The 25,100-nt window shown below is 45.6% G+C and overlaps 1 protein-coding gene and 1 long non-coding RNA gene across 2 annotated transcripts in view; one reads left to right on the plus strand and one right to left on the minus strand.

Moving 5' to 3' along the window:
- The window catches only part of LOC113974898, a 423,368-nt gene that overhangs the window by 248,668 nt on the left and 149,600 nt on the right, over positions 1 to 25,100 (minus strand). The gene's annotated exons all lie outside the window — the stretch shown is intronic.
- On the plus strand, positions 16,536 to 22,207 carry LOC113974910. The gene is made up of 5 exons (XR_003536695.1): positions 16,536 to 16,659; positions 17,435 to 17,860; positions 18,100 to 18,200; positions 18,326 to 18,463; positions 22,020 to 22,207. It is a non-coding gene; the product is annotated as an uncharacterized LOC113974910 (long non-coding RNA).

Genomic DNA, 25,100 nt, shown 5'->3' on the forward strand with positions numbered 1-25,100 from the left:
GCATTACTCATCGCCAAGAGTACAGATGTTTCTAATTGCTTTCCATTACCAAGAATAACAGCTGTTTACATCTATCAGCAAATAATTCACAAGAGCTCCAGACTATTAAGATAACACACCCCACCTGGTCACCATCACAAGTTGTCAAGGCCAAGGTAGTGGCTGCCAGAATCCCCTTCTGCATCTCTGTTCATCAAATGACAGCATGTGTCACCTTCAGATATCCTTATGCTACCCCACAAGCCCTGGCTTCTTGGTGGCCTGACAGATCACATGGACATATGGATTCTTCATGGCTTCGCAGTAAATGTTTTATGGTTATTCTGCAGCCAAGGGCAAATGACAGAAGCGAGGGACTTGCAAATAACTCAGTGAAAGAAATACCCACACTTGTAATAAATTGGTTAGCAAAAAACTGTGCCTGCTTTGCTCGCACCTGTGTGCAGAACAGTCTTGAAAAATACCCCAAGTAGCTGATGAAATGGTTAATTCTGAAGCTCTCTTGTGCCCTGCACAGGGCCCAGGTAAGGGCCCTGCAGAAAAACGCCAGCACAGCAACTCGCTGCTCACTTCTGTTGCCTAAAAGCAGCATTAAAACCTCTAAGGCTCAACTTGTGAATTTTAGAAGTCAAGGCTTTCTTTAATCAGCGCCAGGTGCGTTGGTCATCATTTTGCCAAAGCGCACACAGAGGTATCTTCACTACAGCTGGTATGTCAGCACTACATGATTATTCATTTTTCATTCCCTGCATGCCTGTTACATCTTCACGCAACACCTCTTAGCATACATATATATCCTTATAAGGTCTCTGAGGGGCTTCATCAGGGGGGTTTGGTGGTCTTCTCTTCTGGAGCTCCCAAAGTTCTAAGTGACTGCCTTATGAACTTCTTCAAGACTATTCACTTGGTTATACAGTAACTGGGTGTTGCTTGGCTGGCTGTCTCAGTTCCCCTCATTGTTTCTTTACTTTCCTTGGTTAGTCTCTTTGAATCCATTGGTTTGGTCCTATGTAGCTTCTATGGTACATTCCATTGCAAGTACTATCAGTCCTTGTTACACCTCCAGCCCTGACATCACTTCCCTGACTCAAGTTATCTTTCCCAAGGCTAGCGCAGGCCACAGACTCATTTTCCTCAGCCAGCCCATCCGGGCTTGTGAGCCCTGTGGCAGGAGAGGCGGTCCTTTTCCAGCCCTTCCCAGCTGGGGGCCCAGGTCTATGGCAGGGGCTCCCTACCATTTATGTAGTACATATAGATAAGCAGCCAATTAACACTAACAATTAGGAAACAGGCAGCCTAACACCCTACAGGTGACTGATATCTAATGAGTTCACCAGTATTATCCATTTCCTGATCACTAAAGCTGCATTTTCATTTGCCCGACAGAGCTCTATGTCCACATGTCTGCAAACAAAAACCTGCCCTCACAAATTCAAGTGGATTACTACCCCAGAATCTGGGATAACTGGGCTGACTTCAGGAGAAACACAGGAGAGGAAGGAAGATAAGTTCTCCATCAAATGATGCATAAATCCTTCCTCTGGCCATTCTCTGGGAATTTTGTCATGTACAAATCCCTTGCAGAACATATCAGCCATCTCTAGAAACAGCACTGCTATATCAGGTTCTTCTCCCAAAAGTTACACTAAACTGCTTCCACTAGAAATAGCTTTCTTGATTATTATTTTACACTGCAATAACTAAATCCTTAAACTCCTGACATACACTTGCCCCCACTTCACTCTGGCCCATACTAAACAGCAAGTGCTGTTTAATTAAGCATCAGTGTGGCACAAATCTTTCAAAGGGTCAGTGTGCTATTTTTGAGGTCAATACACCACAAACAAAAGGATCTGGACAGAGTACATAATTTGGAAGCTGCTCCCATTTCAGATGTTGTCATTTGTGCCCCCATGCCACTTCTTGTCCCATCCTTTATGTCTTAGCAAGTTCCAAAGGGCTCTTCCATGCAGGTTTACTGCAGTAGGACAGGCAGATCCTGTACATCTCTTTCATTCCCTTTTGAGAACTGTATTCAGCCCCTCATGCCCAGGAATGCATCTCTTTGGTTGATCCATTGCTTTTTTTTTTTGCCTTGGGAACATCCAGACACCCAGTTACCATCTCATTTGCAAGTTCCCTTAAACACAGTCATCCCAGAAAAGGAATTACTCTGCTTCCTCCATGATGTTTTGGTGTCCCAGAGTTGCGCAGCCATTGTTGTTCTCATCACTTGTGCTATTTCAGGGCAGTGTCTTCTGCCCAGGAAGGCTGCCAACAGGAGCAGAATGCCATTATGAGAGGGGGCTGCTGTGAGCTGCCACCATCACAGGGAATTTATCACTGCGAGCCACAAGCATAATGGACTCCTTCACCAAATGACTCTGGATGCGCAGGGCCTTGGCACCGACTCTGCCATCCACACGCAATTATTAAACTGCAAACGCATGTAATAGGAGCAGGGGACAGGGATATCACATCAGTGCAGGCAGCCATCTCTCAGCAGCTCTGCACACACAGGCACAGGAATTCACTCCAAGAGTCCAGACTGCCCGACAGGCGGGCAGGAAAAAAAAAAGGGGGAAAAAAAAAAAGGAACTCCAGAGCTTTGCTAAACCTGGCAGCCCAGGAAGGATGTTATTGAATGCTTTTGGCTGGGAGAGTGAGCTTGGCCAGAAAAATCCAGATACAGAATCCACAGCATTATTTGCAAACCTTTGCTGCCTCAACCTTCCATCTTTCCCTGCCCTATTTTGGATTATGGACCAAGACATGAACTCCATTAGGCATATGGGGACCTTTTCCAATAGTAATTTCCTAAGCAGGCAACTAATTAAGTAGCTGATTTTCCCAAATGTTCAGCAGCTCAAAACTCTCCCCATACTCCAAGAACAAGCTTCTCCCTATGTGTGGCCTTGTGATCCTTCTAGGCCAGGATAGAAAGTGAAGCCTTGTACCTGGGAATGCAGACAGGGATGGATATACCAACTGGACCAGCAGAGTACAGGTGGAAACCCACTGGATGGTGTTGTCACATGAGCCTGTAAGCTCTATGGTCTCACAGTCTGGCTGGAAGCCCTAGGTTCTTCCAAAACGGTTACTGCCATCTCCCATCTTACGTAACTTCGCTTTCAAGCATGTCTCCCTCAGGCTGCCTCACTTATCACCAATCCAGATACTTGCATTTTCTTTAGGCCTACATGGAATTTTGCTGTCATAAAAACAAACTCTCCAACTACCCAGAAGACAGGTGCAGAGCCACAAGAACAAGAAATATATCCCTAAAGCCCCAAAGTCTCCTGCTGTCTTCCCTCTCCCATCCTGAAGCACATGCAGGTTCTCCCACAGCTGTCATTCAGTCCCTGTTAAAGAATTTGACTCTTAAAACATTCAGCTGGGAGCAACTGGGGCTTCTAAAACCAGCTTCAGCCCCACCTTACCACGTCACAGCTCCTGTGCAGTCTACTAGAGCCTTACCAATCTGTTGGCTTCCCATACATCCAACACAGGAGGCAAGATCTGGATTTAGGATTCCTGCCTTCCACTTTATTTCTGTTGCTGAGGCTCTAAGCAATGCCAGATCAGTCATGGAATCAGAGCTGATACCTGAGCAAACTATCCATGCAGAGTTTTTGGCAGCAAATCAATTATTAAGATACAGCTAGGCCCATGAGGGATGTAGAATAAAATGCACTGTCACTTCCTTAATATCTCCACACCCCTGGAATTATCCCTGGTTGGTAACTAGATTAGCTTCCTCCCCTGATATTATCCAAGCAGTGGGTTCCCTGTGCCCTACCCTCAGCTTCCTCTCTCTTGTGACATTTTGTATCAAATCTATTCCTGGTAAGCACTTTTGCTCTCCCAGTTTTTCAGTCTCCAGCATACCTCACCACCCTGTCCCAACCCAAACCACAATTCTCCATCCACAGACTTCCTGCTGAAGGAACTAGCAGAGTTCTCCCTGCCTTCAGTCTCAGTCTCCACTTCTCAGTGGAGATTCACAAGTTACAGGCCATGTACACTTGTGCTATTCCCATTGATTCTACAGTCATAGGAAGGTAATAGTTTCCCATAGGATTTCAAATTTTTTTTTAAAAATCAGTTGCTCATTGTCCTAGTGGCAGCTTCTGAAAAGCTTCCAAAAATCTGAACATGTAAAAACTCCAGAAGCAAATACTGGCTTAGGGGTTTTCCCCCCCTCCCTTCTTCCTGCCCTTATTTGCAAGCCAGACTCAGATTCCCACATCCCTAGGCTCCCAGTTTGGCATGCTGGAGGCTGCCACCTGGTGAGAGTGCTGGGATTAGAAAAATTTAAGGGAAAACACTAACAATAACAAGGAACGTAGCAGCAGTTTCTATCCAAGACAAACACTCCTGCAGCCTCTCTTTCCATCTGTGTTGAACCCGCAGTGCCCAGGTTGCAGGGGCTGCAGCAGCCAGCCACGGCCCCCATCTATCTGCACACAACCCTAACTCGCCAGTATGTTCCTTGACTCAAGCACACAGTGCTGTAGCTGGTGCAGAAGATGGATAGACGGACCTCCAATATGTTGAGCCCTGAAAGATGCTGGCACAATCGGACCCAATTCATCTTCCTGCAGTGCCTGAGCTCTAATGGGGTGCCCAGGCACACGCCATTCATCACTCCACACCCATCCATTACACCGCAGAACGTACGGAGCCTGGCAGTGCTCCGCCGCGCCTGGGGACAGGGCATCTCGGCAGCTGCACAAGGCAGGTTCTCCAGGGCATTATTTAACTTTGTCCTGGAATAGAGGAGCCAGAACCTCTTACTAGCACTACTTATTTCTTATCAAGACATCAAAAGAACAAAAATTGTGCTTTGATACAACTGGCTTATTTTGACAGAAAGGAGAAGCTCCTTTGAATTAAGTTTTTAAGGCCATTATTTTTAAGGATGGGGTGCCCCAGAGAGATGCCACCAGGACAAGTAACTGCACTTTCACACGTGTACCAACAGCAATGACCACACCTCCCTGACCAGTGTTCTCCCATCTGCTGGGAAGCTCCTGACACTAAGTTTGCTCTTCACATAGCCAGGGAACTCCCTCATCAAGGTTTAAGTGGCCAACTCGGAAACAACTTCCACTTACAAATTATTACAAAGGAGCTTAAGTGGAGACTCAAATCTATCCCCATCCCAGTGCCTACCACTCTTCATTCACAGCTACGTGGAAAGGAAGCCCACTAATGGGAGTACAATATGCAAGATGCCAGAGCAACCCTGTGATTTACAGGATGGCTAACGAGCACATCCAATGAAGGTTTGTTGCCTCCCATAAAACCAGACAGACATAAGCACTGATTAGAAGCAATTAACTCCATGCAGCACTAAACTTCCCATCATTACTGTACTTTTTTTCCCCACCCCATTAGAGATACGCAGGCAAATACATATGAAAAATACATGCACGTAACAGAGGAACTTGGCACTCTGGAGTTCACCTCTGCTATGTCGAGTAGCCTGCAGGTGACACAAGCCTTTTCTTTTACTCATGCTGATGTCACAACCACCACGTAAACACCTCAGGGAAACCCAACTGCTTACAGTAACCCCAGATACATAACCTGAGTCATTACCAAAACAGCCACAAGGTCTTAACAACAGGGATGGAAGACTTGAACATTTCCAGTGAAATGACACAAGGACACAGCCCAGGGCATTAAGGTCCTGTCTGCTCAGAAAAGATGGACAGGAAGCCTCACTAAAGGTGTCTCAGGTATTCCCTAGTGCCAGCAATCATTTGGGCCTGGCTTATTTAAATGATATTCAGAAAGAGAATAGCACTTACTGAACTAGTGCTGCAGGTGAAAGTTTAAGGACAAGAGCCCCTAGCTATGAACTCTGCTTAGGAGCCCAAAGCACACAGAGCCACAAGCACGGGAAGTGCAGACTACATCAAAAATCAGGCTGACATAAAGGAGCACCATCACCCCTGACACAGAAAGGCCTTGCAAGAACGACAAGCACCTCAGAGACCTGGGCCTCAAAACCAGCAAACAAATTAACTTCCCTTTTTGTTGTCTTTCCCACAGTACTCTGGTCCAGTGTGAGAATTATGATGCTGGATCAGAGCTCCATTCCAGCTGGAACACAAGCCAATCTGCAGCAACAATCCAGAGCAAATAGTTCAGGAGCCCGCATGAGAAATTCTGCCATGAGCATTAAGCAAACAGCTTTTGGAAGCTGCTTTTCCCAACTCCAAAGTGCTGGTTTCGCTGATTTGCACTGAAAGTGCTGATATGTGGACTTGGGGTGTTTGTAACAGAGGAATTTTCAAAAGCACCCTGCACTGACATCTATCTGTTTCTGTCCAATTAAACAACAGTAACCAAATCATCCTCAACTACACAACTGTACCAAAAATCATGTGTTTGTACAATAATTCCATGATCATTTAGCTGTACTTTCACTATGCTGATACAGAAGAAGTGTTTTGTACACATTTAAGGCTGGTTAGTCATTATTTCCAGTGGAGATGGAAGGATTCACATGACCACTTCCCCTATTCCTCTCCATTGCTTTGCAGACTCCGGTGGTGACCAGTAACCACTCAGAGCCAAATATCCACTGTTCCAGTCTTAACTCACAGGTGCAGCCAGCTTCACAGGAGTACTTGGGAAACTCAGGTGGCAGAACAAAGCCCTTAGTGCTGCTGCTAGAGGGGTCTATACTGAATATCCAGTCTCTGCTCGCTGCTGCTCAACAAGCTGCCATCTGTTTAACTGAGGGCCCAGGTCCTGCTTGAACAGCATCATGTGAAACCAACTACCACAACTTTCCAGAGTTTGGCTTGGCTGGAACAGAAACCTCTTCAAAAAGCAGCTGCCCACACAACAGACATTGGACCCTCAGATGACTTGGACCCATCCCCTACACTACAGGCACAAGGAAATGCTGTCCTGAATCACAGCACTGTTCCCAGCAGTACAAGCATTCCCAGCCCACCATCCACCTGGAGTTACCTGCCAGTAAGGGGTGTGTTGGTCAGACTGTCCAAAGAAGTGGCAGCTAGTGAAACAAAAACATTTTAGGGTAACCTATTACTCATTTAAGCTTTGTCCCCTTACAGGAATGCAGATCCCAGCACCACTCCAGGTCCCTGTTCAAATATCTCACCACACTCCCAGGGAATTAATTTTCCCCTTCCATCAGCTGGGATTTTCTGTTTTCCATTTGTCCCTCTCACAATTCACCTCCAGGAGCATCCAGCTCTGCCTTCTCTACACCTTCCCCTTTAGGAGCTACAGAGAGCAGCAGCATCTCCCCCACTCAATACGTCTAAGGTCCCAGATTCCCTTAGGAGCTCCTTTCCCAGACTGAACCTTTCCAGGGGCCTCTGCCCCCACCCTCTGCCTTTGCACACTCACATACTGTTGTGTGTCAGTACAGTGAACAGAGAAGCTCCTGGCAGAGGCCTGTGGCTGCTTGTCTGCTGCAGCTGCCTGGGCTCATACAGATCACAGAGCTAGGAGGGCTACCTGGAGAGCTCAGTCTTTTCGCAGTGCTGCTCATCACATGGATTTCTGCAAAGCCCCAGGACTCCCAGGGACTTTTCTCTTCTGCCTCAGAAAATAAAGCCACAGAGAAATGACTGGGGGAGGGAGTAAAAAGCTGGCGCGTGGTGGTTTGAAATGAGCAAGATGTTAACTAATTTTACTTTTAATCTTCCCTTTTGCTGCAAAGTGAGCCATTCAGGCATCACATCTTCTGCATTTTCCTTGCCTCTTTCAGAGAAGCATATTGGGGCAGAACTTGCCAGCTGTCTGCCTCCTTCGCCTTCTGCTACCATTATCCTGAGGTACCACCCCACCTTCTGGCCCTCCAGCTTGTGGGGGGGTGGGGAAGGGAAGAGGAGAGAGGGTGGATGGGGAACGCAGTTACTCTTACAACACATCCATGGGGGGGAAGCCAAAACGAACCAGACAAATACTCTGACAGGACATGGCATAGATGGAGAGTTCTGATTTCTCCAAGCACAGTTTACACCTGCCTTCATCCACTCCCACACACACCCCCGCTCACAGAAAGAGCTGCAGTTTCACTGTTGCTTGCCTTGCGACTTCATTATCCCTTCCCCATTAAACTCTCCATTCACACACAGAGAGCTAGTCCTGCCCCCACCCCGCAGGATTTTGTGATGCCAGCACTCAGCCAAAGCAGTGAGTCAGGTTGGAAAGATGCAGTTTCAGGACAGGCAGGCTCTGAGCACATCCAGCAGCCCGGAAATCCCAGCCCCGATGCCTTGTGCTGCCTACGAGTAGGTGTAGCTGTTTGCAAAATATGCAGCACACAGAGCCCGTGTGTGGCAACAGCTCTGCAGCCACAGATGGATTCGAGGGATGTGGAGCATGAGCACATCACAGAAATCTAGCATTTTCCCCATACTCATCTACAACATTCGGAAGCACAAAAAAAAAAAAGGAAACAAAAGAGCATTTCTATTTATCCACATGCTCAAATATTCCCTTCTGGTTTGTTTTTTTCATTTAATCACTGCAAAGCTAGTGTTCCACCTCAAACTGTTTTAACTGCTTTGGAGTTAAGGAAAGTGCATTTAAACCACAATGTGCCTTGTCCCACTGACATAAATGGACAGGCTTTTTTTAGAAGTAGAACTCTACCAAGTCAGACACTGCCAATCAGGCTGTTAACCAACACAGAAACCCAGAATGCCTCATGAGCAGGTTTGAAGTTTAGAGACAGGGTTTGTGTGGTTTCCCCTAAATTCATTTGCTCCTCTGCTTTCTCCTGTCTTACACATTATTTGTTCAGAACTGACAGAGTAAGTGGGGGTTTCTCCATTCATGGCACTTATGCAGTCAAAGAAGACACATAGGCTTTTGTCTTTCGATGCTGCTGATACATTCCCTTCTCCTTGCCTAACCCAAAATGTCTCATTCCACTCAAAGCTCCCTGGCTGCAGTACGCTTTTCTCAGCTGGACACTTTTCTCACTCTAGGACCATGAGCAGTCCCACCCAACCCAACAAGCTACCCACACCTTTAAGGACACCACATCACTAAGGCACTCCACAGTTTCCAGAACTGAGCTGTAATTTGACCTGCTACAACTCAATCTAGCCTAAATCCGGTTTAAAACTTACAGGAAAAAAACACATTAACAAGATCAGACTGTTGTAATGTAAAATTCTCATCAAAATTAGCCAGGTCATCACATACTAGTGCAATTCCATTTCTTCTCGAAGAAACTGAGGTGTGGATTAACTTCCTTGATTAACACTCAATCTCTTCAATACACCACCAAGCATTTGGCAGATGCCAAGCAGGATTTGTGCTAACCAAAACAATCTTTCCAGACAGAATACCAACAGTCTCCAATACTTCCTTAGTGACAAAGAATGCATCAAATAGACTGATAAAAGCCAGGAATTATAGCTGGAAGCTCAAGAGGCCTTTCAGCCCACCATTTTTCAAAACAGAATTTTCTGCACTTTTAACTCCTTTGGAAAGCATTATTAAAGTTATTAATAGTTATTAAAGACCGATATTAAAATATCAGTCTTCCCTAAAGATGACCAGGTAACGGCACCACAGAACTACATGGAACTGAAACATTTTGTTCTTGCTACATGCCTTCCCAGACACCATCTCTGCCCGTTTTCATGGATGATACGCCACCAAAATCCATGAGGTGGCATCAATTTATACCAACAGACAAGCTTGAGTAATTACTCGATATTGGTTTCCCAAGCTGCTGAACATGCTCTCGTTTTTTCCTGTGTATTCCAGGTATGGACAGAGCACAGGTGGCCAATCCTCCAAGCACATTTTCCTTCCCCTCAGCATTTCTAAGCAGCCCAAGCATGTGACCGCAGACACAGGGAACATCACAGGTCAGCCCACACGTGGATCTTCCAGTAACATACCAACTTGTGGCAACAGCAGAACCCGGCTTAGGTGTCTGACACACACAGACAAGTGACCTTACCCCCACACCTGGCCCCAGAGCTCCCCCTTCTCTCCCAAATCTCTGATCCAGCTGCACACACAAAACAGCTGCTGAGCTACCCCAGTTTCTGGGCAAGACTGAACTACTCACTCACCTACCAAGCAGGTAGTTGTAACCTCTACAGCCATCCCGTACTCACAGTGCAATATCAAGTAACAATATCAACATAGGAAATACAGGGTGCTAAGTCAGTGATAATTAACACAACAGAATAGTCATCCCTCTTGCTTGAGCCTTTTTTCTACTCTTCTGTGCAGCTTCTGCCCTTGGTGGTTTTTATTTTTCAAACATCTCTCTCGCCAGGCCTTTGACAACAGAAATGCTTTTTCACTTCTGAGGCTCTTTATTAACTGTTACTAAGCAAAGCAACCCAGGAGACACTTCATGCACACGAGTTCTGCAAACAAGAACTGAAGGGTCAGAACTGGCCTGGCTGTGAGGAAAACACTCCAAGAGCTTCAGCACTGCTGATGCTAAGGGAGAATGACAATCTCTAGTGTTCCTCTCTAGTTACTCTGATGACTTACTCTCAGAGCAGACAACATGAAACCTTTTTTATGCTGTTAAAATTGGGCTCCCACCAATGAGAAAAATGAAGAATACTTCATTTCCACTGCAGTGAAAAATGTCTACTTTAAGTGCTCACACATTGTTTAGGAGTTTCACATCTGGGCTCTATAGTTTAAAAACCTGCCTTCTATTTTTCACAGAAAAAGCCTCTGTTTACACATCACGTAACTTCCACTGTTCCTTTTTATCAGCATAACATACTGTCCCCACCTGAATTCAGTCCTGGCCTCCTTATTGTATTTCCAATTTTGTTTGTGAAGTAACATGTCTGTTCCCAACTGCACCATCGCTCACCAGAGGCATTTGTACAGTCAACAAACCCCACTGACCTCAGACACCTCATTTGTACATGGAAGCACAGGAGTGAAAGGTAATCCCTCAAAATGTGTCTAAAATGACAGAAGGATTTTCCTTTATGCTTATGAACAGATTTTCAGAAGTGACTACCTATTCCAGGTGTTTTAGTTTCTCCATTTTTCTATCCAGATAAATATTTAAGAAGGTGGATTTCAAGGCACTCCACTTTACATTAGTTCTCCCCAGGATGAAATTGCAGCACTTGGCATTTCTGGAAAATCTTGATTAACAAAGATACTCAATTCTGTGTGTATTAACAAATCATCCAGATCTGAAGCAGGTCTAATCTACCTGGTTCACATGCCAGAAACATCTAGTGCAAGCTACATAATTAACTCTAATGCTTTATATTTCAAGGGAATAAGTTTATCTTGGGAAAAGGCCACCCTCAAACTCATCATAGAGGAAAACAAAGCAAAGCCCCTGCACCAAACCACAGCCCATGCCTTTGCCACCATCCACAAAAACTCCATCTGCTTTACACCTGAAGCACTGCTGAACATTTGAAGTCATGATGATTGAGTAGCACAAACCGGACTTCTCTAAAAGCTGCCATCTCTTAACTTCTTATTTGTCTCCCCTACAATGATGTGTTGTGGGCTCCCCTTAAATGCCTGTGCACGAGTTATTAAATAAATGACTGTGTGCAGTGGCAGTGGCCCATGACACGCAGCCATTCCACACTCCCGATGCAAATGCAGCGGGATGGATGAAGCTGTCACGCTGCATCCTTGGAAGGGTATTTGTTAGCCTCGTTTTGCTGCTGTCACGGGCTATAGACATCAGTCCAGCCTACCCTCATGCCAACAAGAGTTTGGAAGGCACTGCTTAAAAAACTCACCATGTGGAAAGCAGCACAGAAAATGCTCCATTTCCCTGCATGGCTTTGAGAAGAAAACAAAGACATTTTAAGTAGAGAAAACACAGGTTCAAAAACACAAACACGTTCAACCAAGTGTCTCTTGCTAGATTTTAAGGCTGAATTTCCCCATGCTTCTGCAATTCCATGATGGAGTTCTGAATATCAGCTGCTCAGTGTATCTCCAATCCATATTGATAGTGGATAATATCGGCACTGAAAGGATAGAGAGAATGAATAATTACCCTATAACTGATACCAAGAACGCAAGAGAAGTGCAGCCCCAGAGAAGCTAAGGTGGCTGAGGACCTCCATGCCAGCACCATCACACAGGCCCCTGCTCTAGCACCACAGAGCACAGAGAGCCATCTGCTATTCACCTTCAGTCAGCTGCTGGGCTCTCCATCAGGATTGTTCATCCCAGCAGTGATTTCTGAGGCAGGTACTTGCATACTCCAAATGGCTGTGATGCAACCAGAACCACTTAAGGGCAGCCACTGGAAGGTGGCAGCTTTTGGACAGGATAACAACACAGACAGGACTCAGGTGTCTCAGAGAAGCCAGGATTAGTCACTGGTAATTCTATCCTCACTAAATACCTGCCTTTCAACATCCTACTTCCCACAGTCTGACCCAGTCAGCAGCGCCCCAATGATCCACATGCAGACACACACAACCACACCACCATGTACACACACACATCTACAGATTATAAAAGCCAAAATAACTTTGGCACAACACAAAGAGGTGGTTGTCAACAAAAACAGATGGTCAAAGAATTGGGCAAACACTCAGAGTTCCAGAAATGAAGCTTTTGCTTTCATTCTAAATGCCACACTTCCTTACCCAGCTCCAGACAAGAGGATACATGGAGCCAGTCACAAGCTTGCTTCCTGCCAGGCTTCTCTGTTTTCATGACAAAATTAAGAGTCCACAGATGGAATAACTCAAAGCTAATTTTTACACAGGTTGGTTTCCCCTCTCTCCCTCCTCCCCATGATTCCAAACAACAAGAATAACATATTGTAGGAAAGTAAAGAAACAACTAAAAGGAGGGGGGAGTAAAGTTGCAGTGTGAGGTCATTTTGTTGCTATGACTTCAGTATGAAGGGAGTTCTATTTAATTCAAGAAATTATTTCTTTCGCACTGTGTCTCAGGAAGCCTGTTTCAGCTAAAAGCCTGACAGTATCAGACTCCACCATGCCAAGTTCTTGTTTTTATTTTCTCCCAGAGACTCAAGACAACTATCTTATTATTGCTCTGGCCTGTGATCCTACTGCCACCAACTTAAAACAGTCCAAGTCCTCTTACTCTCACCATTCCCTCCCCTCTCCCAACGCCAGTGGAAGCTGGAGTCCCACTTTCACTGAATTCAATAGAGCCCAGTGGAAAATAGATAAGGTAAATCCTGTTGCTCAAAGGATGCCTAGTTCATAGCACAGTATATCCCAGGTACTTGAATTGTAAGTCCTGAACACTCCCTGAAACTGTGGATACAGGGAGGTAAGTTCAAAGAAGGAAGACAAACACAGTATTAAGAAGCAGGAATACCTAGCAAAGAATATGTTCATCCTTACGTTTAAGTAAGTGAAGTTCAGAAAGATCGCAGCAGCATAATGAATTCTTTTTCATTTCCTCCAAATGGGCACTCCCAAGCACTCATCCAAGACCAGGGTGGACTAAGAGTGACCATCTCCAAGAGTTTTCACTTGCCAACCAGTACTGCCCTGCCAGGTTTCACTTAACAAAGGAACTTGAGTAGAGCGCATTTAAAAATTTTTGTGAAACATGGCCTTGTTTGGACATAGGAAAATGGCACATTTTTAACCCAAACACCCAAAACTTTGAGCAGAAAGGGAATGTCATTGGTCGGTTACATGTTAATTGTTTCCTGAGGGTGAACATGGTATAAATCCAGCATCATTTATGGAAGCTCAGCCCAAATGTCTGTTTTCAGACATACAGAAATACTACAGCCCAATACTAATGCTGGAACAAGCCCACATAAAGGGCCAGCAGGTGCCATGAATTTTGGTACAAGGCATGAGTTATTTACAACTGACTGATACCAACATTTAAAGGAGCTGAAGAACATCAGTCTATCGTGAGACTTGGCCACTTCAAGCTTTTGTCAACAGTGAGTGCATCATGATTTGATGCAGCAATACGATTCCATTTACCTCTTCCAAGGAAATACTACCCTGCTCCAGGTTGAAATCACCATCCTGTTACACATAGCTCTGTGCTGTTCACAAGCCTGAGCAGAGCACTAAGACAGCAACAATTTCCACTTAGGTGAAGGGGGACTGACTGTGAAGATGTTCCTGGCTTTTAACACTGGATTCAGGCTCCTTTTTTCTCCTGTGTTAGAGTTTTCAAAAACCCCCTCCCCAGTGCACAGCCATCAGACAGAGCTAGTTTCCCCACACATCTATTATCTGGATTTTCCCTGCATAAAGCCCCCATTACGGACTGAGCCAAGTGCTCATTAGCCATAGCCAACATTACAAATGGCCGAGGTCAGCTGACTGAGACTGACCTTTCTGAATATCATGCCTCCAAAATAAACTGCACCATTCACACTGTTTGATGTCCTGGTTAATTGGAACCTCTTTCCTGCATTTTGTCAAACGCAGTAAATGTCACAGCAAATTTTAAGTGACAAGAACTTGGAAGACACATTTAATTTCCCAGTGGCATGCAACAAACTAATCCACTGTTTGCAGTACGCTTGTTAGAGCTGATCTCAAAGGTCCAATGTGTAACTAGAGGTTGAGGAATGTTCATTTATAGATGAGCTCCTGCCCTTTGACCTCAGCAGGAGTTTCATTTATGATGATGCAAACTCAGTTGTGTAGAGCTCCGAAAGCAATCATGGTGAGCTGGAAACTCCTGACCAACACATGGACTCTGCTCCAGCATGGCTGCTTTACCTCACCACAGAGGAACACGGGAAATCCAAGGATGGGCCAGGTCAGAACCTTCAGGTCAAGCCGTATCTCCCTGTGAGATGTACAGAAGCCGATGACTGCTCTGCCTGGGGCATATTTAGATCCAGCTCAGAGTTTTGACTCTCACCTTTTCTTCCCAATCTCAGTAACCTCCAGATATAGGTGGGCTGAACATTCTTCTACAGAAAAATAACTCCAGGTTTTGACATGGATCAGGATTTTAACTCCTATGCTGAATCTCACATTCTGGGCCTCTAGGAAATACTGGAGTTTCTTAGGTATTTTTCTTTAACTAAACATGTCTTCTATTTAAACATTCTCTTTTCCACCTTAGACTCAGCATTCATCTCCTACCATACCCACAATACTTATCACAGTCTAGTAAACTGAAATAGCAACTAAAAAAATATCCAAAGAAAAACATTGTGTTGGTTTAAAAGTTAACCAGCAGGGGAAATGAACTCAATTCAAAAGAGAGATTTATAAGTCAGAATAACAATTTATTAAAATAATACAATAAGTACAATTATACAGACAGACAATTGGTTTTAACCCACAAAACCCAAATGTATAACCCAGCACCCTGGAGTATGAACAAAAGTGGTGTTCCTTGGCCCCCCCCCGAGTCCAAAGTAAAGGGAGAGGGGATAAAACCTGCTGGTGGGAGAGCTGCTGCAGTCTGGTCAGAAGTGGTGATTGCAGTCCAGTTGAGGGTGGTGGTCTCAGTCTGGTTGAGAGCAGTGGTCTGCAGTCTTCCTCTGGAGCCCATCAGTGGCAAGGTTCCGAAACTCCCAGTTATATACTCTCCAGTTCAGGCGGGAGTGCTCAGTCCCTCCCTCAGAGAGGGGAATTCCATAAAAGGGTATGAGGACAGGAACATCCCCCCACCTCGCAGGCCTCCACTGACAACAGTTTCTGGGGAATGGCATGGAAGGCTATAGAATACACAGTTTTGGGTTATACCCATCCAGTGATGAATTGGTCCCAGCCGTTCTAAGCAGGACAAACATCTTAGCCCAGATGATGATATTTCGGCAATCCTTTTTTTTCCTATTTCATTAGTTATTTTCCACATTTTGTCACTCGTGTACAACCTTGGTCAGTTCCCTCTTGAAGCTTTCCATAATTTACTACACACCTTCACTTTCAGTATATATAGTTATTTAAATAAGCAAGTTTTAGTATTAGCTGATTGTTCTTAACAATAGGTTAAATTCCAGTGTACCTTGGTAACACAGGGATCTTCAGCTGAAGAAAGAAACCCCAAATGTCTTTAGGAACACTGTCCTGGGTTACACAAAAGATTCTGGTACACACCTTTTCCCTTTTCCCCAGATATGTCTACTAATTTAAACTGTGGCAGGAACTTAAGATGGGGTGGTACTATTATGCTAAGAATGTATCCACAAGTGTGAAAGACTGAAATGCAGATGACTCAGACTGCGACCACCACTTTGACGAGACTGCAGCCACCATTCTGACCGACGAGCACTGAGGTTGCAGCGCCTGAGTCTCATCACTGGATTCAGCAGATGTCTTGCGGGTCCTTCCAGTTGCCCAGGGGGTCCGTAGCCCTGCTCTGACTGCCTGTGCCAGTGCTGCAGCCTCACTCCAGCGCTGATTCTCCAGCCGTTCCTGCCAGGTTTTCCAGGTGAGGGGAGGCCAGCCACAATCCTATTTTGGTCCAGTGGGCAGGGGCTTGGGAGGTTTCTCCTCACTAGTTGGCTTAGCCCAGTTCCATCAGTATTATTGTTGACATTCTTCTTGGTAAAGAGTTATTTTTTCACTTAATCCGCACATATTCGGTCTCTCTCTGTATTGCAGAAAACCAGGGGCACTGAATCCAAAGAAGGACACTTCCGTCCGACATCTCCACCTCCTCCGAATTGTGTCAAACTAAGACAGAACACTAAACATATTTTGAGTAAGCTTTACCACGAGCACCTTTTCACAGTCTCAGATGACAGAAAATATGACTCCACATCCATGATGAATGTCTCCTCCTTACTGGATTTAATGCCTGTCATTTCAGACACTGTTTTCCTTCCTGCTGGCTGCACAACACAAAACCATCACATACTCTTTTGTTGGCTTGACAGCACCACAGGGGTGGAGTGAACACAAGTTTTCACAGACAAGGGACAGAACAAGTCCTACCCCAGGTACAAAAGTCTCACACAGACATGAGAAAAACAATGAGAACTAACAATGGCAGCTTCGTCTAGACCAACCCAGAACTGTCCATGGCTTCCTCATCTTCCCACAGCCATGACAAATACAGTCTGCTCCTCAGAGGCTGCCAGGGTCTGGAAGCTCACACAAAAAAGTGCTCAAGTAACAAGAACCAAGCCAAGCTGCAGCCATTACACCCACGTCATCCACAAAGTACTACATTATGTCTATTACTCTACGGACAGACCAGGCCACATCTCCTCCTCTGTGGCTCGTGGGGCTACAAATAGTTTGTTCTAGGGAAAAATCAGGTCTTATCAGAAAGGTCAGCAGTGTCAGACCACTGCAAGGCTGACGACAAAGCCATAACCACAATGTAAGAACAAAGTATTGAATCGTGCTTGCCAGAGTTGTGTAGGGAATCAGAACACGACACATGTCATTTATCACTAGCTCTGATATCTTTACAAACTTCTGCATACTCCCAGAGTCATCCACTAACTCCAATATCCTGCTCTGTCTTGCAGAGGTCAGCCTGATTTACCACTGCAAAAGGGCCCAGGATCCTCCTAAGTCAGGGGAAAACACTCATTTGCCCCCCTTCTCCAAACTCCAAAGACCAGAGAACTTCCTCTGCTTGCTTTCAACAACCAGTGATCCAGCAGAATTTAGCTAAATCAGTAAGAAGTCACAGATGTATCTTGTAAGCATTCAGAGTTCCCTTTGTCTTAAAGCATTTCTGCAGTAGCTTTTCAGAAGAACATCTGTTGTGGCTCACACCAAAGAATGACCCATTCCAGCAGGCTGTGATGGAGGCCAGCAGCAGGCACCTTCCAAGGGTACAAGAATAAAGCAAGCCTACGGGGACATTCATTCAGAATGCACACCCAGTCCCTAACAACGTGCAGCTCTGGGACTACCTGAGCTACAGATGGCTTTTCTGTGTTCAGTAAGTCTCCATGGGTTTCTATTCCAGGCACTCATCCAGACTCCTCAAGGCCTGACAAGCCATCACTCAAGTCAGACCTGTCTGCAAACGTGCACTCTGCTCCCCAGAGCCCTCCCAGCTGCCTCGCTGCTCAGCCACACCTTCACCTCCAGTAGACAAAGTCATCTGTACAGATCAGCGCAGGCAGCTCGTCCGAGAATCCTCTGCCACCAAAACAAAGGTCCCTGTCCCCTCCATACGTAGAAGACAGACAGCAGACATATAACGGAGAATCCTTCATTGTTCAGCACAGTTTTGTCACACACTTGGAATCTGTCATGGCGTGGGAAGATTCTGACACATGAGTAAGGCAACTATCCTGTCCTGTTACCAGTTGCACTGTTTCAGTGATTTCAGCTCCTCGCCCAAGCCTTCCTGACAAACCTCTTCTCATTCTTACCCTCACAACTTCCTCCATCGCTCTTTCCAGAGCAATGCTGTATCTGAAGAGTTCAATTCCCACAGGAGCTCTCTGGAGTTCAGCATCTTTATTGCTCTTCAAGAAGATAAAAAGCAAACAGCAAAGGAAAAGGAGCGAGGGAAGGAAGGTCCAAATCCCCGCTGCAAGGTCAGGCACTAATATACCATCAAATTGGTAACAAAGAAACTCAGTTAACATGTCCCTTGGGTGACATCACGTACATTCCATTATATCCTGTCTCCTTTCTCCATCTGTCCCTTCGTCTCCGCCCTGACTCTCGACAGGCCAGACCTACTGAGACATGTCTGACACAGCCTGCCCACCAAGGAATGCTGTATGGGAATTTGGCCAACATCCGATGAACATGCCACTGACCCTTCCTCGCTTTCTCCTTCACTCCATCTCCATTTGGAAATAGATTCCATCTTACCCTGCTCAGTAAGTGACCTGCACTCATTGCATCTCTTCTCTGGGCAGCTTATTACTAATTCTAAGCACTTGGCAGCCAGTCTATTTCCTTTTCCATGGGAAATGAGGACCCTGCCACATGACCGCAGATGCTGCTTCCAATGCTAGAGCCCGCTCAGCTGGCAAGAAGCCTTGCTGCCCAGGAACCAGGATCAACATTTCCCAACCACCAGCAGCTGCTCACTCCATCTCTTTCAAGCACAGCATAATCCTTTGCAACCGAAAAAAGCTGCAGGAGGCAACTCCACAGCTTGAAACCTCCGCTCTGACACTTGGCTTGGCATGCATGTTGGCTTTCAGAAGCACCAGCTGAATGCACGACCTTGAGGTTCCTGTCCTTCTGCACCTTCACCACTCAGCACACCAATGCACACCCACCTACTAGCCACCGTCCCCAAAGCAAACCTGGCAGCTTCACATCCTGCACTGCATTAAGAACACTACCTCTGGCCCACAACAGAGGAACCCTGTTCATGCGTGATTTATTCAAGTCACTGACCATAGAGGAAGAAACAGTTCCTGCATCCTTAAAGAGCAAGTGCTCTATTTCAGGTCCTCCATCACACAACTTCTTCTCCAGGACACCAACAGTTAAGACCATAAGTAATACTGACATAATTTAACACAAGTCCCTCAGAATAATTTCACTTGCTCACACATCCTCAGGTGGCAACTTTGAGGATCAGAAACTTGCATACTACACAGAAGATAATAAAATTCAGAGTCTATAAAATATACAAAATGGACTAGGCTACATTGTTACAGAGGCTTAAGAGCCTGAAGCACTACTGATGCATTAGCTATCTCCCACAGAAGATCTTTTTATTCTATGCTCCCTTCTCAGATAAACATTAGCTTTTCCACATGTCTCTTGGGCTGAGGCCAGTGCAACAGCTGAACAGGGGAGCTGTCCTTAGCTCTGCCCCCTACACTTTTTTCCCCAGCACTTATCTACTTCCTCCACTCAAACTGCAGGCTCTGCAGCACAAGTTGCCTTGCACTCTTGTTTCCTGCAATGCCTGATAGCAGGGGCCTGGACTCTCACTGTTGTACATGCAAGCAGTAGCAACAGACAGAAAATTATCAGTTCACCCCATGAAGACTCCCACTTTCACCTACGGGTTCCCACCACCTCTCCAGTCACAGCACATTCCACAAGTTTGCTGCTACAGCAGGAAACTCTTTAGTCTCCAAGCAGCAGCCTTCCAGAACACAAACCCATTCACCTCCAGCCATGGTGTTTGCTCAAACATCATTTAAGTCTGCTCTCGCTTCATTCTGCCTCAGGCCTAAATCAGGTCAAGCAGACCAACCCCAACCAGAAGCAAGAGCTCTCTAAAACCTCGATTAGCGAAGCAGAGGCTTCTGTACGACTGAGAAAGCCTCTCTAATGAGAGCTTTCCTTCCAGCTCTTTGATTAAGCACAGTAGCCAGAACGGCAAAAGTGACAGAAATGTTCAGTGTGGGCCTTACATTTAGCCTGTGTAAGCAGTCAAGCCAACAGCAGCTGATGGAGTATGTGAGCATGCACTCCATGATGTGAGAGCCCTAAGAATAGGCAAGCATAGCTCTGTACCACAGTGCTGCCCATCTCTTAGAGCAGTTACCTCCAAAGACACTGCATGCTCAGTCCATTAAGCTTTGAGCTCTCTGTCACAGATGGTTTAGCTGAAAAACAGGAGCAGGACAGAAGTGCAGAGGTTTCCTTTGTTAGCAGGAGCAAAGACAGGAAGGGGAAAGATGTATGCAGAGAAAGGAAAATATCACACCAAAGGTAAAAATTCCAAATGAAATACAACTTAGAGAAAGCTCAGCTCACTACCCTAAGTTAATTTTAAGGATTTTCAGGAGGCAATACGACAAGCCACAGAGGCAGATTCACACTGTGGGGGTTCTGAGATCAGTGAGTGGGAGGTTCCTTCATACCAAGACAAATCACAATAGTTCTCTTCTGGGAGAGAGAACTGGGGGATGCCTGGGGCTCTCTATAGCTCTTGGGATTCCCTTTATACACCCTAGTGCCATGGCAAATGCAGCACTGGACACTCCTTTTGAGTCAAAACAGTCAGTAGTATATACTGGATACCTAGCTGCCTCTTCTTAAAACAGCCATCATCTTATCTTCACAGTAGCAGTATTTTGCACATGCCAGGGTAATATTCCCTGGCATCCTGGAATCAGAGGCAGGGAAGAGTAAGAGTCCCCTGCATTTATTTCACATTTATCCACAGCCATCAATGAATTCTGCCATATCTGAGCAGTACAGAGCAGCCCCTGTAAGCGCTACCACTTAGAGCATGTATCTCCTACTTAACCTTAACACCTCACCCAGCAGAGGCAAACAATTTAGTTACTCCAAGAAAACACACTTAATAGCTTCCTTTTTGACAAAGTTTCTGGGAGCCAGGGTCTGCATAAAGCATTAGGTTGATCTACCCTGTCCTGCAGATACACACTGCTACACTCACTCTGGAAGCTGGGGCTGTGCGTATCAGCCAGAGCCAGAAGTAGTCAGGCAAGTTGCAGAGAGCTAAATGCTCCCTGCCAACAGCCGCTCTCATTTCCTTTAAACCATCGATAGCCAGAGGGTCAGCATGTACATCCTGCACCTTTAAAAATGGGTTTGAATCTAACATTTTTGCTGCCTCTGTGCTGTCAGATAGGATAAATTTTTAAGTCATCCACTGCTGTATGTTACACATAATTGAAAAAATGATTTTGGATAGATATTACAATGCTCCAGTGGCATTTCTTTCACTTGACCAGCATTATCTGCAACAGCATCTATCCTTCTCAGGATTTGGTGCTGTAGATGTCCTACCCAAACAAATTTCCATAGTGACAGACAATTTGTCCTGCCTTTATTTTCCCCCTCAAACATTCCTCGGGGAAGTAAAACTTCCCTCCCTGCTAGGCTCTTAAGTCTTTCGTACGATTAGTTTATCGATATGCAAAGATATATCAGCTCTTTCTTCCCAGGGAGAACAGTCACCTCATGCTTTCCTGAAATTACCATACAGATTTGCTTACAGAGAGACTAATATGATTTTCCTTATTTAGAAGCCAACAGCTGTTTAATATTCCATGTTCTGTTTAGCCTGATTTGTGTCAGGCTTGAGGTGTCAAAAGCAGAGAGGCTGGCCATAGACACTGCTGATGGGGGCTAGTCTGGGTCTGGAAAAGCCAGACCAGAGCAAGTTAAAACATTAACAACTAAGAATATTCTCATTTTCAGCTAAGAGCTCCTATGGGAACCAAAATAACACAGGAAGGGCTGCAATCCACAAAGCTTGGCTTCACTGAGCCCTGGCTAGTCTGTCTTCAGGAGAAGCCAGGCAAGGCCAGCTGACTGGAAAACAACCCAGCAAGAGTCACCACACAGCAAAATTATCAAGGAGCCCCTGGCAGCTTGTCCCAGGGGTGGCTGGAATCCAGTGAACTGGCACTTCCTCACCTGTCTAAACCAAGGCTCAAGAAGAGCCTTGGGGTCAAACATCAGCCCCTGAGCACGTGCCAATCTAACAGCATAAACAGAATGAGCTGCATTATCACACAGGAAATCTAACTCCCTTTCCCCAGCCTCAGCATTTGTGACTGAAAACACAAAACAAAGTTATTAACCAAGAGATACTGGAGGTGTTTAACCAAACTCCAATCCCTTGGTTCTCCCTAATATGCAGCCACCAGATCACTTTGGAGAAATAAATAAATAAATAAATAAATAAATAATATTTGTAGGTCTGTACGGCCAAGAAAAGCATCTAGAATTTGAAAAGGAAGAAGGGAGTGTTTAGGGAACATTTGTTCTCCATTTGTCTCACGAGCTAACTGGCTAACATCACACCTCCCAAGCAGGAAAGCTGCTCCATTGCTTTTCATTTCTCATCTCTTTCTGCTAAGACACCACATTTGCAGAGACATCAGTCAGAAAAATGCCCCTTTGTACCACCATGATCTACCCTGGCCTGACGCATTTCAGAACAGTTAATCACCTCCTTCAGAACAAGGCCAGCCCAGAGTCCTTTCTTTCACCACTGCACACACTCTACAACCCTGCAGGCAGAATTCCTGGGATGCCACAAGGTAGAGGCTCCTCTGTCTCCCTATCTCTTAAAGCCCAATAAAAATTATTTACAGCCTCTCCGGGCTATCTGGTTTAATCCTCTCCAGCTCAAGTATGACACTTGCTGGGACACTATTAGGTTTCTTACGGTGCTGTGACTAGCAATCACATCTGTACCTGACTGTCAGGGGACACTCTTGGCTGAGCCGGCCACCCTGGTCTATTGCTGAGAGCTCTGAAATTTCTCAATTGAAACATTTGAAAGTTAATGAACCCTTCTAACACAAAGCTCCCACAGCTCAAGAGTTCTTTATGAGCCCAGCACACGGTGGATGCACAGGAAAACCTCACTTCAGGCAGGCCTCTCTTTTCAGAACATGCCCAGGCAGAAGGCTGGACTCTCAGGAACAGCAAATGGCAGCCAATAGCAAAAGGCACAACCTACAGAGTATCTTGGATGGCTCTGCCATATAGTACTCCAGGTCACAGCAATGCCTATAGCTTTGCTACAGGCAAAGATATGGTTTTAACTCACCAGTTAGAAAAATCAAATAAAAAGAAGACATCTCACTGCAGAAGTATTACATCACCCAAATGCCCCTGGGTAGGGAGGCGGGTCCCAACCTCACTGAGAGAAATGCAGTATTTGAAATAGGGGTGGCAATAATCACAAGCTCTCACTGAATGAACATGTGGCTGTTATAAATGTAAAACCACTCTTAACTATCTAAAAACAGTTAACTCACAGTCACTGAACAAATGTGAAACAAATGTAAAATGTGAAACAAATGTAAAATGTGAAAAAAACTCTGGAGTCAGCAATATAGAAATGTCATTGCAGGAAAAAAAGACAATCTTTTCAAAGCAACAATTTACTCATGTGCATCTTCATTTGAACTTTGGTTCATCTTCCAGGAATACCTTTCTGTCCTGTGGAACCTGTACCTTAAAGCAATTGGATCTAGAACCAGAGCCCATTCACTCAACCCTCCACAGTTCCACTATTTGCAATCTCCAAAATCCATTAGTACCTCAAGACACAGACTCAGACACAGAGAAGTGTTGCTGTTTTTACAGGCATTTAACAAGTTCTTCAGCAGAAGGCAAGAACAGGAGACATTACCAAAGAAACACAGTGCCTCTGCCCCAGAAGCACAATCTCCTTCCAGGTTTCCCTCATGTTCCTCCCTCCCATGATGCACACCTGGCCCCAGTGACACCACCAGACCCAGGGATACCACTGCATTTAACTGCAGCACAGGAATGGGATTGGACTGGTGCACCCAACACCCAAAGTGCAGGGCAGACTGGGCAATCACTGCTGTGGCAGAGAAAGGGACTGGCTTTTGTTTTTCAGTTTCTAGGTCTTTTTTCCCCTCTTTTTAATTGCTAAGCCTGCAAATGGGGCTGAGCATGGGGAGGGGGGAAGGGAACAGAATCTGGTGAACAGCTGGGGCCTATCACTTTTCATTGCAGGTCTTGGAGAGATGTGGTTGACAGAGTGATGCACAGAGGCTGTCCCAGTTAATGACTTCACCATTCTCCATCATTATCCCCATCATTAGGAAATTAGGAGGACAGAAGGTATTTACTGTAAACCTGCCACCTCCCAAGGAGAGATAAATAGAAACTGATAAATGGGATCTTCTGGTGCTGTTCGTCTATTAACCTTCTGCTTCCCAGTTTAGGCATATGCATGCTATCCTGCCATTAATATCCAGTAATTGGCATAGCAGTGGGCAACACGCTCCTACCTTGAGCATCAAACATCTCCTGTGCTGCATGTGAGTGCATGACTAAGCGCACCACAGCTCTGCTGCCAGGCCGGGGAAGGGCCCCTGTGCAGCTGCTCACACCTCCACCCTGAGTCTGAGTGACCAGGCAGACCTGCTGGGTCTGAAGGGAGGCACCCATTTGGTCGCAGGAGAGGGAGTTGTGTGTGCGTGACCTCCCCTCCACGGAAGCAACAAACCAGCAGGTAGGTACAATGGCACCTCCAGCTGAGCTGCTGTGTGTTCTATCAGCCTACCTCTGAGTACAGCTCACAGACGCCTCTGGGGATGACAGTTGTCCTGGTTAGAACGGCTGGGACCAATTCATCACTGGATGGGTGTAACCCAAAACTGTGTATTCTATAGCCTCCATGCCATTTCCCAAAAACTGTTGTCAGTAGAGGCCTGCGAGGTGGGAAGATGTTCCTGTCCTCATACCCTTTTATGGAATTCCCCGCTCTGATACCCTTTTATGGAATTC

Source organism: Neopelma chrysocephalum, unplaced genomic scaffold (genome assembly GCF_003984885.1).
Source record: "Neopelma chrysocephalum unplaced genomic scaffold, ASM398488v2 Primary Assembly neopelma1_128, whole genome shotgun sequence".
Lineage (NCBI taxonomy): Eukaryota > Metazoa > Chordata > Aves > Passeriformes > Pipridae > Neopelma > Neopelma chrysocephalum.